We start from the raw sequence: 14,863 nt of genomic DNA, 5'->3' as shown, positions 1-14,863 counted from the left end.
CTATAGCATACAACATCTATCATTCAGCACTGAGTGAGACCCAGGAATTGGCAGCCTCATGCAGAGAGGATAAAGCTTGCATTATAAAAAGCACATAATGGACCATTAGAGGGTGCTCTTCCTAGATAGACATGGCAGCACATAATTTGAGCAGAGCAGAATGCATGAACTTTATATCCAGCATATACTGTACCTGATCAGGAATTAGTTCATCTTATTGGGTGCAAGAAGTCTTGGGGAGGAGGGCAGGGAGGAAACAGACTCCATTCCCCGTACTGCTAGCCCTCATCTTGTTGCCAAGCAAATTACAAAAAGCAAACAGAACTTGAGAACAAAGCTCAAGTCCTCACAAATATAAACAAACTAATCTCAAATACTTTTAAACTTGGGTGAAAAGCACTGCTGTTAAACTCGAAAGCAAAATAGGAAAGTTCGGTTTTGCTCAGCTGAATAGTTCTGTTTTTCGGTTGTAAATGACTGTGAAATTAATTTTCTAAAAGAAGCCAATGGCTACAGGCAGGCTAGTTTGCAATCTGTTGGTGGATTGCAGCAACATTTCAATGGATGAGGGGAATGGTAGCATAGTGGTAATATTACTAGACTAGTAATCCAGAGACCTGGACTAATGCTCCAGAGACATGAGTTCAAATCCCACCATGGCAGCTGGGGAATTTAAATTCAATTAATTAAATAAATCTGGAATTAAACAAATGTTGACCATGATTGTCGCATGAAAACCCATCTGGTTCACTAATGTCCTTTAGGGAAGGAAATCTGCTGTCCTTACCCGATCCAGCCTATATGTGACTCCAGACTCACAGCCCTTTGAAATGGCATTGCAAACCACTGCGTTGTAGAAGTTGGCTCTCCACTACCTTCTCGAGGGCAATTAGGGATGGGCAATAAATGTTGGCCTTGCTAGCGATGCCCACATCCTGTGAAAGGACAAATGTAATCACACATAGCAAAAGTTGCAATTATGTCATGATGCTAAATCTGCCTGTTAGATAATTATCATATACAATATGCAGACCCAGATAAATAAAGTAAGAAAATGTTAATAAAAACAATGCTGTAGGTGATGCTATGTGGTTTAAAGGCTTTAAGTCGTGTACTTGGGTTATGCATATTACCAGAGACAATTTGACTTGCCTAATTTTATTTCTAATTCCTCCACTGATGTGCACTGCAATTGCTAAAGACAGTCTGGATTAACACATGATTTTATACAGTGTGTGAGTAAAGAGGAAACAACTGCTTTAAGTTGAAAAAAAAATCAGTATCGATCTTGATCTAGGGAACAAAAGCAGTTTCAGGAAAATCATTCATAATGCATACTATCTACCTCAGCCGTGGCTAAGTTGGTAGCACTTTCGCATCTGAGTCAAAAAGTTTTGGGTTCAAGACCCAAGAGCCTTGAGCACCAAATCTAGGCTGACACTCCAGTGCAGTGCTAAGGGAGCACTGCACTGTCGGAGGTGCCGTCTTTCAGATGAAACATTAAACCTAGACTCTTGTCAGCTCCCTCAGGTAGATGTAAAAGATCCCACGGTACTATTTCAAAGAAGAGCAGGGGGATTATCCCTGGTGTCCTGGCCAATATTTATCCCTCAATCAACATCACAAAAACAGATTATCTGGTCATTATCACATTGCTGTTTGTGGGAGCTTGCTGTGTGCAAATTGGATGCCATGTTTCCTATATTATAACAGTGACTACACTCCAAAAGTACTTCATTGGCTGTAAAGCGATCTGGGACGACCTGAGGTCGTGAAAGGCACTATATAAATGCAAGTCTTGTTTTCTTTATGGGTTCAGAAATAAACTTTTAAAATTCTGCCAGAGCAATTCTGTGGCACCAGCACTGGTATCCTTGAAGGGCAAGCTAGTGCCGTTCTGGCTCTGGTCTCTGCCATCTCCTCTACCTTTAATCATAACACGGGATCCCCTATATTCTGCTCACCTACAAATCAATGGGAGTGATGAGCTGCAGCCCCATGGGAGTGACAGTGGCACAGTCTGAGTGGTAGATGCTGCCCTATCTCACGATGATAGCATGCCTGCTCCCCTGCCAGGGCACACCATGGTGTGAGGAAGTCAGATGGGCAGCAGCCGAGATGCTGCAGTCTGCAGCCGAGCCCCCTTGGGCATCGGACCACGAGCATCATCAGAGCCCTAATATAAGCATCAACAGCCTTCCATCTCCCATGCTGAAGCGAGTTGGTGAAGAATCTCATAGGAGTGGTAGAATTAGGTCAAAGAAGATATTAAAGTCAAGTTGAAGTTAGTGGAAATAAAAATCGGAAGAGATATAAAATAGCCTATTGATTCACTATCATCCATTTTACAACATTGCACAAAGCTAAAATTATCCCCTGTGTCCTTTTCATTTGATGATGTCTACAAACTGTTTCTGTAGTCCCTGTGGACTCAATAAAGCCAGGTTCCATGCATATAAATAATGGTCAGTGGGATGGAAATTCATTATTGGAGGGTAGATGGACTGGTTGTACACCGAGCAATGGCCAGTGAGCATCGGGCGATCAGCTCTGTCTGTAGGCTGATGCTGCTACATCTTGTGGTCATCAGCTTTCTCCTCTTCCATGCAGTGGATGGTCGTCTTCATCGGTGGTCAAATGTAGCTCCCCCCATTTAATGACAAAGGTATTGCAAGAGTTGCCACACCACCACTATCTCCAACACTCTGGCAAGGATGTACTGAAGGAATCCCCTGACTGGTCCAAGCAGTGGAAGTATTGATTCAGTACTCCTATGGACTGCTTGTTGGGTGCTTGGGTTGAGACATGACTGATGGTATATCGGATCTCCCCAAGTGTTGCTGCGTTTTTGAGCAGGATTATCAGCCATGACTACAGAGGATATCCTCTGTCACCAAGCAGCCAGTCTGTGGCATACTGCTCCTTACCAAAAAGGGGAACGCTGGACTGCAACAAGGTGTAAGCAAGAGTGGCTAAAGAAACTGTTGGTCCCTTAGAGGACGAGACCGGGGAACCTGGAGATGGCAGAAACTCTGAACAAATATTTTGTATCAGTCTTTACGGTAGAGCACACTAACAATATTCCAACAGTGGATAGTCAAGGGGCTAAGAGGGGGAGGAACTTAACACAATCACAATCACTAAGGATGTGGTACTCAGTAAAATGATGGGACTAAAGGCAAATAAATCCCTTGGACCAGATGGCTTGCATCCTAGGGTCTTAAGAGAAGTAGTGGCAGGGATTGTGGATGCATTGGTTGCAATTTACCAAAATTCCCTGGACTCTGGGGAGGTCCCAGCAGATTGGAAAACTGCAAATGTAATGCCCCTATTTTTAAAAAAAGGAGGCAGACAAAAAGCAGGAAACTATAGACCAGTTAGCCTAACATCTGTGTTTGGGAAAATGTTGGAGTCCATTATTAAAGAAATAGTAGCAGGACATTTGGAAAAGCAAAATTCAGTCAGGCAGAGTCAGCATAGATTTATGAAGGGGAAGTCATGTTTGACAAATTTGATTGAGTTCTTTGAGGATGTAATGCACAGGGTGGATAAAGGGAAACCAGTGGATGTGATGTATTTGGACTTCCAGAAGGCATTTGATAAGGTGCCACATAAAAGGTTACTGCACAAGATAAAAGTTCACGGGGTTGAGGGTAATATATTAGCATGGACAGAGGATTGGCTAACTAACCGAGAACAGAGAGTCGGGATAAATGGTTCATTCTCTGGTTGGCAACCAGTAACTGGTGCGATCAGTGCTGGGACCCCAACTATTTACAATCTATATTAACGACTTCGAGGAAGGGACTGAGTGTAACGTAGCCAAGTTTGCTGATGATACAAAGATGGGAGGAAAAGCAATGTGTGAGGAGGACACAGAAAATCTGCAAAAGGACATAGACAGGCTAAGTGAGTGGGCAAAAATTTGGCAGATGGAGTATAATGTTGGAAAGTGTAAGGTCATGCACTTTGGCAGAAAAAAATCAATGAGCAAGCTATTATTTAACTGGAGAAAGATTGCAAAGTACCGCAGTGCAGCGGGACCTGGGAGTACTTGTGCATGAAACACAAAAGGATAGTATGCAGGTACAGCAAGTGATCAGGAAGGCCAATGGAATCTTGGTCTTTATTGCAAAGGGGACGAAGTATAAAAGCAGGGAAAACTTGCTACAGCTGTACAGGGTATTGGTGAGGCCACACCTGGAATACTGCGTGTAGTTTTGGTTTCCATATTTACGCAAGGATATAATTGCTTTGGAGGCAGTTTAGAGAAGGTTCACTAGGTTGATTCTGGGGATGAGGGGGTTGACTTATGAGGAAAGGTTGAGTAGGTTGGGCCTCTACTCATTGGAATTCAGAAGAATGAGAGGTGATCTTATTGAAAGGTATAAGATTATGAGGGGGCTTGACAAGGTGGATGCAGAGAGGATGTTTCCACTGATGGGGGAGACTAGAACTAGAGGGCATGATCTTAGAATAAGGGGCCACCCAATTAAAGCAGAGATGAGGAGAAATTTCTTCTCAGAGGGTTGTAAATCTGTGGAATTCGCTGCCTCAGAGAGCTGTGGAAGCTGGGACATTGAATAAGTTTAAGACAGAAATAGACAGTTTCTTAAACGATAAGGGGTTATGGGGAGTGGGCAGGGAAATGGAGTTGAGTCCATGATCGGATCAGCCATGATCGTATTAAATGGTGGAGAAGGCTCAAGGGGCCGTATGGCCTACTCCTATTATGTTCTTATTAAGCTGGCCTCTTGGATGAAAAAGAAATATGCTGGGCGACGCAAAGTTGCCAAGGGAAGTGTGTTCACACTTGGCACGATTTAACAGAGTTGTCTTACAAAGCATTTTAGGAGCATTTGACTAAGTTTGGTGCAGCTTCTCAGAGGGAGAATGCATTGGACGTTGGCAACTGTTTATTTATTCCAAATGCACAGGCTTTTTCAGCAAGTCACAGTTCCTCCAGTTTCATGTGATCTTGCTCTTCCTCACTCGTGCTCTGTGCTTCTCAATCAGTGGTCCTTCTTAAACCTCAATAGCTAACCCTGTGGAATAGATATGTGTGTGCTGATGCTTGCCATTGCAGGAGAGAGATACAGCAAACTTTCACAGTAAAGCCTTGCACCAAGTAACAGGAAGGGCCTGTGACTGAGGTATATTCTTAATCTAATTTCCCAAGGATGCAATATTATCAGCAATGATTGAATTTGCTTTATTTGTACATTCTATATTTGTATAGCCTTTGATCTGTATGTTAAAAGAGTGCATACATGATCAATTGCATTAATGTAAGTTTCCCCCCACTACTGTCCTCTCTGTGAATTCCCAATATCAATGTCTGAGAGAGGATCTGAAGATGTTAACAGGGTTACTCTTGCACAACTCAAGATGGTTAATTGGGACCAAAATATCACATACTACCTGTGAAGTAAAAGTAATATTTACTGAATTGGGATAAAAGTAACAGATGTTGTAATCTATGGGTTAATTGTGATATGACTCCACACTTACCTCAACTTATCTGCTGCTGAATCTCTCATCCATGCCTTTATCACCTCTCGATTTGACTATTCCAACCACCCTCGTTCTGCCCTCCATAAACTTGAGGTCATCCAAAACTCTACCACCCGGGTGCTAACCTGCACCAAGTCCAGCTCATGTCCCCTGTGCTTGCTGACCTACATTGGCTTCCAATTAAACAATGTCTCAATTTAAAAATTCTCATCCTTGTTTTCAAATTCCTCCATGGCCTCACCTTTTCTTATCTCCATAATCTCCTTCACCCCTATTATCGCCCTAGACCTCTGCGCTCTGCCTATTCTGGCCTTTTGAATATCCCTGATTTTAATTGCTCCACCTTTGGCAGTCGTGCCTTCAGCTGCCTAGGTCCTAAGCTCTGGAATTCCCTCCCTAAATCTCTCCGCCTCTCCATTTCTCTTTCCTCCTTTAAGGCGCTCCTTAAAACTTACCTCTTTGGCCAGGATTTTGGTCATCTGCCTGAACATCATCTTATATGGCTCGGTGTCAATTTTTATTTAATAACATTCCTATGAGATGTTTTATTATGTTAAAGGCACTATATAGATATAAGTTGTTGTTGTATCTGCCAGTATTTCTGCAAAGTTAGCTTCTGCAGTTCATGTTGGATGATCAATTGACGTAATTCAACATTAATCCATGGATATATATCCAAAGGGATATACATTAAACCCTGTTTACTTGATGGCAATTTGGGGTAAGAAACTAGCAATCCAAAAAAAAGTGTACACTTCTTAGAATGTATCATATCCTTGAAAAAGGAAGTCACCTCATAACTTCCTCTTGGAACAAGGGTCACTTCCTCTTTACAACTAGCAGGAGTGCTCAACAGGCTCTTCAGTGTACAAATGCAGAAGTTGGTTTGCATGGAAAATTAAGATCATAACAACTTGTGGGACATGATTCATCTTGTTTTACTTTAACAAGTTGTGTTTGTACAAATTTGGAGCAGTTTTCACACATTGCTGTAGCCAGGAAATATGTCACTTTTGTTTAATCTTGCACATGACAATAAAACTTTAATTTCTATCACGCCTTTAACATAGAAAAAAATACCAGGGCGCTTCACAGCAGCATAATTAGACATAATTTGGAGGGGTGACTAAACGTTTGGTCAAAGAGGTGGGTCTTAAGGTGCGGCTTGAGGAAGGTCTTAAAGGAGGAGATAGAAATGGAAGAGTTATGGAGGGAATTCCAGAAAGGAGGGAGGGAGGGATGCATGAAGCCAGAATCAGAGCAACAGAGGTTCTGGTGGGGGGTTGGACATTTGTAGGTCACGAGGGGGATACGGATATAAGGAGGGCAAGGCCATTAAAGAACTAAAGCAGGAGGATGAGAAATTTAAATTGGAGGCATTGGAGGATCGGGAGCCAATGTCGGTCAGTGACACCAATGGTGAAGGATGAGTGAAAGTTGATGTGGGATAGGATATGGGCAGAGGGTTTGGGATGAAGTGAAGTTTACTGGGGTCAAGGGAGCAGGAAATTAGTCCCGTGCACTAGATGATATCTGAGAGGGCATGAGGGGAGATAGGGGAGAAAGTAGAGAAGGACTAGTGCAGAGGGAAGTCTGGGGGAGGTATGGCTGATGGGGAAGAAGGGGTGGGGACGGGGAGGTGAAGTAGCAGAGGCAGCTGCATGGATTGTCTCAATCTTAATGACACAGAAATCCATTAGCTCCAATCACTTGTTATTGGATGTGAGAGTGGAGGGAGCAGGGGATAGGGGTTTAAGGAAATGGTTGGTAGTAGAGGGAAGAAGCCGGGAGTTAATTTAGCTCTCCAAGATTATCCTGGAGTAATGGACAGTTTGGCAATGGCAAGTGTGGCCGATAGTGCTTGATGAGATCCAACTGGATCTGATGATGGAGAGCTCAACCAGTTTTGGACAAGATACGCTCAAGTCTGTACCCCTTGGACTTGAGGGAGCCATACCAGGAGGAATGGTCAGAATGGGAGCGAGCAAAAGATTTATTGGGGCCAAAGGCATCAAAGGTGGAGGTGATGGAACAGATCGCCAGTTGCGGAAGTATTGTGGCAAATGGAAGGCTAATGGTTAGGCTGTTGGGAGTTTGAAAGTGACTTGGGGGAGGGTTTTTCTAGGGACTGAAGGAAGTAGGGTTGGAAGGGGTTAGGAGATGTGGCTAGTGAGGGATACAAGGAATTGGTCAGAGATGGCCTTATCTGTGATAGAGACCATGGGAATAGTTGGCCACATGAAATGGCAAGGTCGAGGGGGTGGCCGTGGTTGTGGATAGGAGAGTTGATATGGAGGGAGAGTTTACAGGAGAAACAAACAGCTTTAATGCAAACTCATTAACAGTACATCAAGCTTTCTATGTTTTGAACTTCCTCCCCCCGCCCCCAGGATGTTCTGTTCTAGATCTGCCATCCTGTGTCCTGCCCGATGTTCAAGTGCAAGTTCCAGCTGGGGCAAACCTAAGCCAGGTGGATGCAGAGAGGATGTTTCCACTCAAAGGGGAAACTAAAACTAGGGGACATAGTCTCAGAATAAGGGGCCGCCCATTTAAAACTGAGATGAGGAGGAATTTATTTTCTCTGAGGGTTGTAAATCTGTGCAATTCTCTGCCCCAGAGAGCTGTGGAGGTTAGGTCATTGAATATATTTAAGGCGGAGATGGACAAATTTTTGAACGATAAGGGAGTAAAGGGCTGAGGGGAGCGGGCAGGGAAGTGGAGCTGAGTCCATGATCAGATCAGCCATGATCTTATTAAATGGCGGAGCAGGCTCAAGGGCCATGTGGCCCATTCCTGCTTCTATTTATTATGTATGTTCTTATAAGCCAGCAGTGCACCCAGGTCATCCAAATGGCTGGGGACAGAAAAATTACGAGATCCTCTTTGACCAGTGCAGCGTATCTTGGGTGCACTGGTCCTGTTGGGTGCCCACATCGGAAAATTTACCCTTGCATCGCCATTTGCTTATCTTTTAAATTTCCAACGTTTCCTGATTTTTGCTTTGGCGTTGTTTTATTTCCTAATAATTTGGAATGATCTGGCAATGAAATAGATTGAAATTACATCGCACTGTGTAAACACCCAGTTACTGATCATCTTCAATTCTATATCAGATCCTTCATTCCAATAAAAATCTAATTTTCAGGATACATCACAAATCCACCCAACAGCCCTGTTCCACTTTTTCACCACTTTGATAAATTGATAAAACACATGTCTTTATAAATCTGTTATTTATCCCCCACCCTGCCCCCTCAGTGCCATTATACCATCTCCTAAGCCTTTTAATTAATTTTTGACACTTTGTTGCTGCAGGCAATGTGAAATAACATTCAATTTTTGCATGTGAAGTGGAGGATGCTGGAGAGCTGAAGTGGGTTAAAAGCCGAGAAATCCAACAACGAATGATTATAAATGTGGAAGCAAAAACTTGAACGGTTTGTTATTCGCAGGTTTACCGTCGATGCAAAGCTGAGACAACCTTGCATTGACCTTGAGTGTAAATTGAGTATCAAAACCTGCACATGCTCCGAAAGGAAGCAGAGTGGGATTACTTCCTCCGGGGAGCGTCACGCCACTTCATTCCAGTGTCGGGTCAAGCTCTGCTCTGGATTCAGGCTGCATTTACTCCATAGCTGTAGCTTTCTCTTCACCTATTGCACCCTTAGTTAAACTCCTGTGGTTGAAGAACTGCTTGTAATCTCCTGCCATTCACTCAAGGTTTTTAAAAAAAATGTTATGTGGATTTTCTTCTGTGGAATTTTTTCAATGCTGCGGTAATAACCCGAAATCTTACAGAATATTGGGTCATGGTGCAGCAGAACCTTGCAGCACAACGAGTTGTTTCAGACCGTAAACCATGAAACAAATCACCATCCTTCATAAAATATTTAACAGTTCTGTGAGTAGAACTTGTACTCTAATACAGTATGGGCAGTATAGTTTGTGAAAAATGGAATCAACTTGCAGCACTATTTGAGTCAACATTTTGCAGCCTCAGGTTGTTGTTACAGGATAGTTTGGTGTAAGAATGTGGTTAGAATGCATGTCTCTAATGCTTTTTATGGATTATAATCTTATTACCTGATTGTATGACCTAGAATGCATGACTAAGCATCAAGATAAAATTTTGCACATCTTACAAAAATATTTAATGGCCCAGATTTTGCAGTCAGTGGCGAAATTATGGCACTTGCTGCTGACCTCGAAGAAAGCTGCCCATAAAAATCTAGTGATTTCTGTGGCATTGATTTTACCTCTCCCGACCTTAATTTGTTTCTGGTGTCAAGTCTGGTGCCAGCATCCAGCAACAGTGATGTCATCAAGCTGGCTAACCGTATGCAGTTAAAAAACTAATCACATTGAAGAATTATCACAGACAGCAAACCAGGAAGTAAAATGCACTACTTATCCTTCACTTTTTAATAAATTTTTACAGAGAGCGAAATAAAGATTGGGATATACATATGGGATTATGTTGGAAGCTGAAATATCGTAAACAAATATGCTGATTTGTCTTCCTTGGATCCAAAGTCAATGACCTTGAATTTCACCTTGGTGTACTCCTCCTGCCACAGTTTTGGCCACTCACTTAATCTGCCTCTGTCCCTTTTGTATCTTCCTGCTTCCATTTACACAATTTACTGTGACTCCTAATTTAATGTCATCTGCAAAGTTGGATATACAACTTTCTGTTCCTTTATCTAAGTCATTGATGTATGTGATGAAAAGCTGAGGCCTCAGTACAGATCCCCGGGGATCACTGCTTCTCATCTCCACCAATCTCCATGATTACCACAGGCTGTATCTTCCAGACCATGCCTTCCATTCCTCTGATGCTAGATTATTGTTTATTTCTCCTTCTCTCTGCTCCACCATCAATGCCCACTCCTTCAGTCACTGCTTTTTAAAACTTAATCTCAGAACCACTTCATCTTGTTACCATTCTTCCCCCTTCAAAGCCTTTTGGAAAAACCTCTTTGAACCAGCTTTTGACCTCACCCTTTGTCAACATTTCCTATCTCCTGCTCAGTATCCTCGTCACCCTCTTGTAAAGCATTCAGAGACATTCTTTCATATGGGATACTAGGAAAATGCAGGTTGTTGTTGTTAAACGTAGAAGCGAAGAGATCAGAAAGTAATTATTAGGTCTAGCATCATAATCCTTCAAAGCCTATCACCCTTCCTGCCACATAATGTGAAGCAACACAACAATATTTGTTAGTGTATTGGTGCCACGACGCGATAAGGGAAGATGAAACATTAACAGCAAAGCTGATAAGTGGAAGCGCACTCAAGAAAAACTAGCATAACTGTACATAAGAATTAAAAAAAAGGCAACTAGGTGTGTATTCAGGGCTGCATCACAGGGTTGACGTGTAGGTGCCAATCATTAGCCACTGTAGCTTTGCTGTTTACTATTTTCTTAATAACAATACTAACTATTGGTGTTTAACACAAAGACCACATGGAGGAAATAGACTTTTGTCATTTTGAGGAAATTAATACATATCCTCCAAACACAGGACAAATCAATATGTCATGACTGCGGTAATGGTAGGCAACATCTGCCAGTGAGTCACTTGATTGCCAAACAGTGTTGTGTGGGATGGCCTTTTACATAAGCCTGTTTAGATCTCTTCCTTACTTGGAACCATTTCAAGATCCAGTGAAAGTCCCAAATACACTAGACACCTTGGATTCAAAGTAATGGCTCACTTCGGACATCCGTGTTTATACATTTAGTGCAAGAACCATGACTGAGCCTGGCCCTTGCAAAATGATTCACTAGTTGTGGGAAAATGCATTGGAGTGCACAAGTAGAATATGGAAGCTTTACAGTGGGGAGGAGTGAGTATCCATTGTCTTACAGAAGTGAAGATGATCACAGAATGAAAGCTTGGCTGAGTTATAAAAGTCTTCCTCTGCATGTGAAACTCGTACAGCAGGGATTAAATGTGACCAAGCCGCAGTCAGGGTCAGCTGTTCCTGAGTTTAGCTGAGATTAGATGATGTAGAAAGATTAGTAATGTCAGCATAATTATAGTCCACAGCACCAGCTTGTGGCTCAGTGGGTAGCACACTCGCTTCTGAGTCAGAAGGTTGTGGATTCGAGTCTCACTCCAGGGACATGAACACAAAAAATCTAGGCTGACACTCCAGTGCAGTGCTGTGAGGGAGTGCTGCACTGTCGAAGGGTGCCGTCTTTTGGATGAGACGTTAAACCGAGGTCCCGTCTGCTCTCAAGTGGATGTAATAGATCCTATGGGACTATTTCGAAGAAGAGCCGGGGGAGTTATCCCCGGTGTCCTGGCCAATATTTATCCCTCAATCAATATAACAAAAAACAAATTATCTGGTCATAATCACATGGCTCTTTGTAGGAGCTTGCTGAGTGCTAATTGGCTGCTGCATTTCCCACATTACAACAGTAACTACACTCCAAAAGTACTCCATTGGTTGTAAATCGTTTTGAGACGTCCAGCGGTCGTGAAAGGCGCTATATAAATCCAAGTCTTTCTTTTACTCCTGTAATTGTGAATGCAAAGTATTTTTTGTGCTTAAGAAAATCAAATTATCCAGCAATTTGAATGAATTGACTTCAAATTAGCAAGAGTAGACAGTGGTTGGTTGAGAGAGAATGAAAATGTTGGTTGAATTGTTGTGTAACAAAGGCTGGCAAAGATGAAGGTTTATTATTACCAGAGAAATCACTCTAGGGCCAAGCAAAATAATTCCCATGCTCAGTCAATTTTGCTAAGGAATCGTCACAGAAATTATTTATAATACGAAAGAGGAAGCCTCCTAATCAGGCCACTTTGAAAATTCAAATAATTGTGATTGACATTAATTTTCATTTTGCACTGTCCATTTCTGTTGATTTTTTTTAATGTGTTTCATTGAAAAAGTTGGTGTTAATCACATTATCTGAACGTTAAGGATTTACTTAGCCTGACTATGAGGGAGCTGAATTATCAGCAGTGAAGATACCTTATAAGCACAGTACTCCCATGCTCAGTAACCATTGCCAGTAACCCTAATTATGTCATCAACACTTTTTAAATAGAAGTATTGTTAACATTGACTGATAGGACAGAACAAACAAAAAGCTTCTCACGATCACAATTCTTTGCAAATGTTTGATTTTTAAAAGAGGTTCTCTTGATGGTCAGAGCCATGTTATGCTGTTCTGACTGAGAAAATGTGATTTGATAGAGGTCTGTGATAGTGTAGTAAGAATAAAAATATTTTGATTTATTGTCTCTTTCATAGAATGGTTACAGCACAGAAGGAGGCCATTCGGCCCGTCGAGCCCGTACCGGCTCTCTGCAAGAGCACCTCAGCTAGTCCCACTCCCCCACCCTTTCCCTGTAGCCCTGTATTTTTTTTTTCCCTTCAGGTACTTATCCAATTCCCTTTTGAAAGCCACGATTGAATCTGCCTCCATTACCCTTTCAGGCAGTGCATTCCAGATCCTAACTACTTGCTGTGTAAAAATGTTTTTCCTCATGTCGCCTTTATTTTTTTTGCCGGTCACCTTAAATCTGTGTCCTCTGGTTCTCGACCCTTCCACCAATGGGAACAGTTCCTCTCTATCTACTCTGTCTAGATCCCTCATGATTTTGAACACCTCTATCAAATCTCCTCTCAACCTTCTCTGCTCCAAGGAGAACAACCCCAGCTTCTCCTGTCTGTCCACATAACTGAAGTTCCTCATACCTGGAAACCATTCTCCTAAATCTATTCTGCACCCTCTCTAAGGCCTTCACATCCTTTCTATAGTGTGGTGCCCAGAATTGGATACACTGTTCCAGTTGAACCCAAACCAGTGTTTTATAAAAGTTCATCATAACAACTTTGCTTTTGTACTCTCTGCCTCTCTTTATGAAGCCCAAAATCCTGAGGCCTTTTTAAACCGCTTTCTCAACCTGCCCTGCCACCTTCAACGATGTGTGCACATATACCTCCAGGTCTCTATGTTCATGCACCCCCTTTAGGATTGTACCCTTCAGTTTATATTGCCCCTCCTGGTTCTTCCCAACAAAATGTATCACTTCACATTTTTCTGAATTAAATTTCACCTGCACGTGTCTGCCCACTTCATCGGCCTGTCTATGTCTTCTTGAAGTCGATCACTCTCCTCCTCATTGTTCGCTACACTTGCAAGTTTTGCCTCATTTGCAGATTTCTAAATTGTGCCCTGTACACACAGTCCAAGTCAATAAAAGCAGTGGTCCTAGTACCGACCCCTGGGGTACACCACTGTATGCCACCTTCCAGTCTGAAAAAGTCCCTCGCCCGACGCAAAATTGTGGTTGCCACCCCTCACAGGAAATGGAGCATAATGTCATGTGCTCCACTTCCCTTTGGGGTGGGTTCAGGGGCGCTACTCGGGCGGGTTCGGCAGCGCACACTGACGGATTTCAAAGCCCTTCCCCTTCCGTTAAAAGGGAGGGACGTTGCAAACTCTGCACGGCCATTTCAAGGCCTGCACTGGGCCACGTGGGTTGCGTGGAACCGTGGCTGCAGCCTGGCCCCGAGACGGAGCGCCAGGCTGCACGATGGCGGCCCGAACCACGTGACAGCAAAGCAGAATGGGCTGACAGGACGAATAAAAAAAAAAATGGTGGCGCATGGCACAGCGCACCTCCCCTTTGACTTCCACCCCATAAGTGGAGGTTGGCTCGGTTCCAGACCCGTGAGGCTGGTGCTGACATTGCCCGCAGCAGTCTCATAGCACGCTGGCCAACTTCTGCCGTGGGGCGGAAAGGGGTCGGCGTGGGATGAAAGGGGTCACCGTGCACGGCAATGACATTATCGCTGGAAGCGCGGTGACTTGGGCTGATACCAGCAGGGCGCGGTGCCACCGTGTTCACGCCTCTACCGTGTTTGCGCCTCCGCTAATTCCCATACAATTTCGCGGGAGCCGGCAGTGCCCCCCCCCCCCCCGGAAGTACTGACGGGAGGCGCAGAACAGGGGCATTTCGGCCACTTAATATCTGTCAAAAAAGAAAAATACTCATATTATCACCTCCCAAGCAAAGCACAAAAATTCTGCTAAAAACATGATCGTGAGATTTCCTTTGTTAACTATTTGTTACACGATCATAAGTTTCTTCCTTACATACACAATTACGAATTTTCTAAAATACCGAAATATTTAGTGTTTTTTAAAAGAAACCCACATCGCCAAAATCGGACAGCAGAATTGTATGATATACAGTAACTTCACGCATTCCATGTGTTTCAATGGCCAGTCTTTGAGTGAGATACAGGTCGTGCAGCATCTGGGGGAGTAAGGCAACTCGAATAGCTACTTCCTGATTCCGTGTTTAACTGCACATGTGCA

The sequence above is a fragment of the Pristiophorus japonicus genome, chromosome 16, assembly GCF_044704955.1.
Source record: "Pristiophorus japonicus isolate sPriJap1 chromosome 16, sPriJap1.hap1, whole genome shotgun sequence".
NCBI lineage: Eukaryota > Metazoa > Chordata > Chondrichthyes > Pristiophoridae > Pristiophorus > Pristiophorus japonicus.
The sequence above is the reverse complement of the archived record's forward strand: the minus strand, read 5'-3'. Positions refer to the sequence as shown.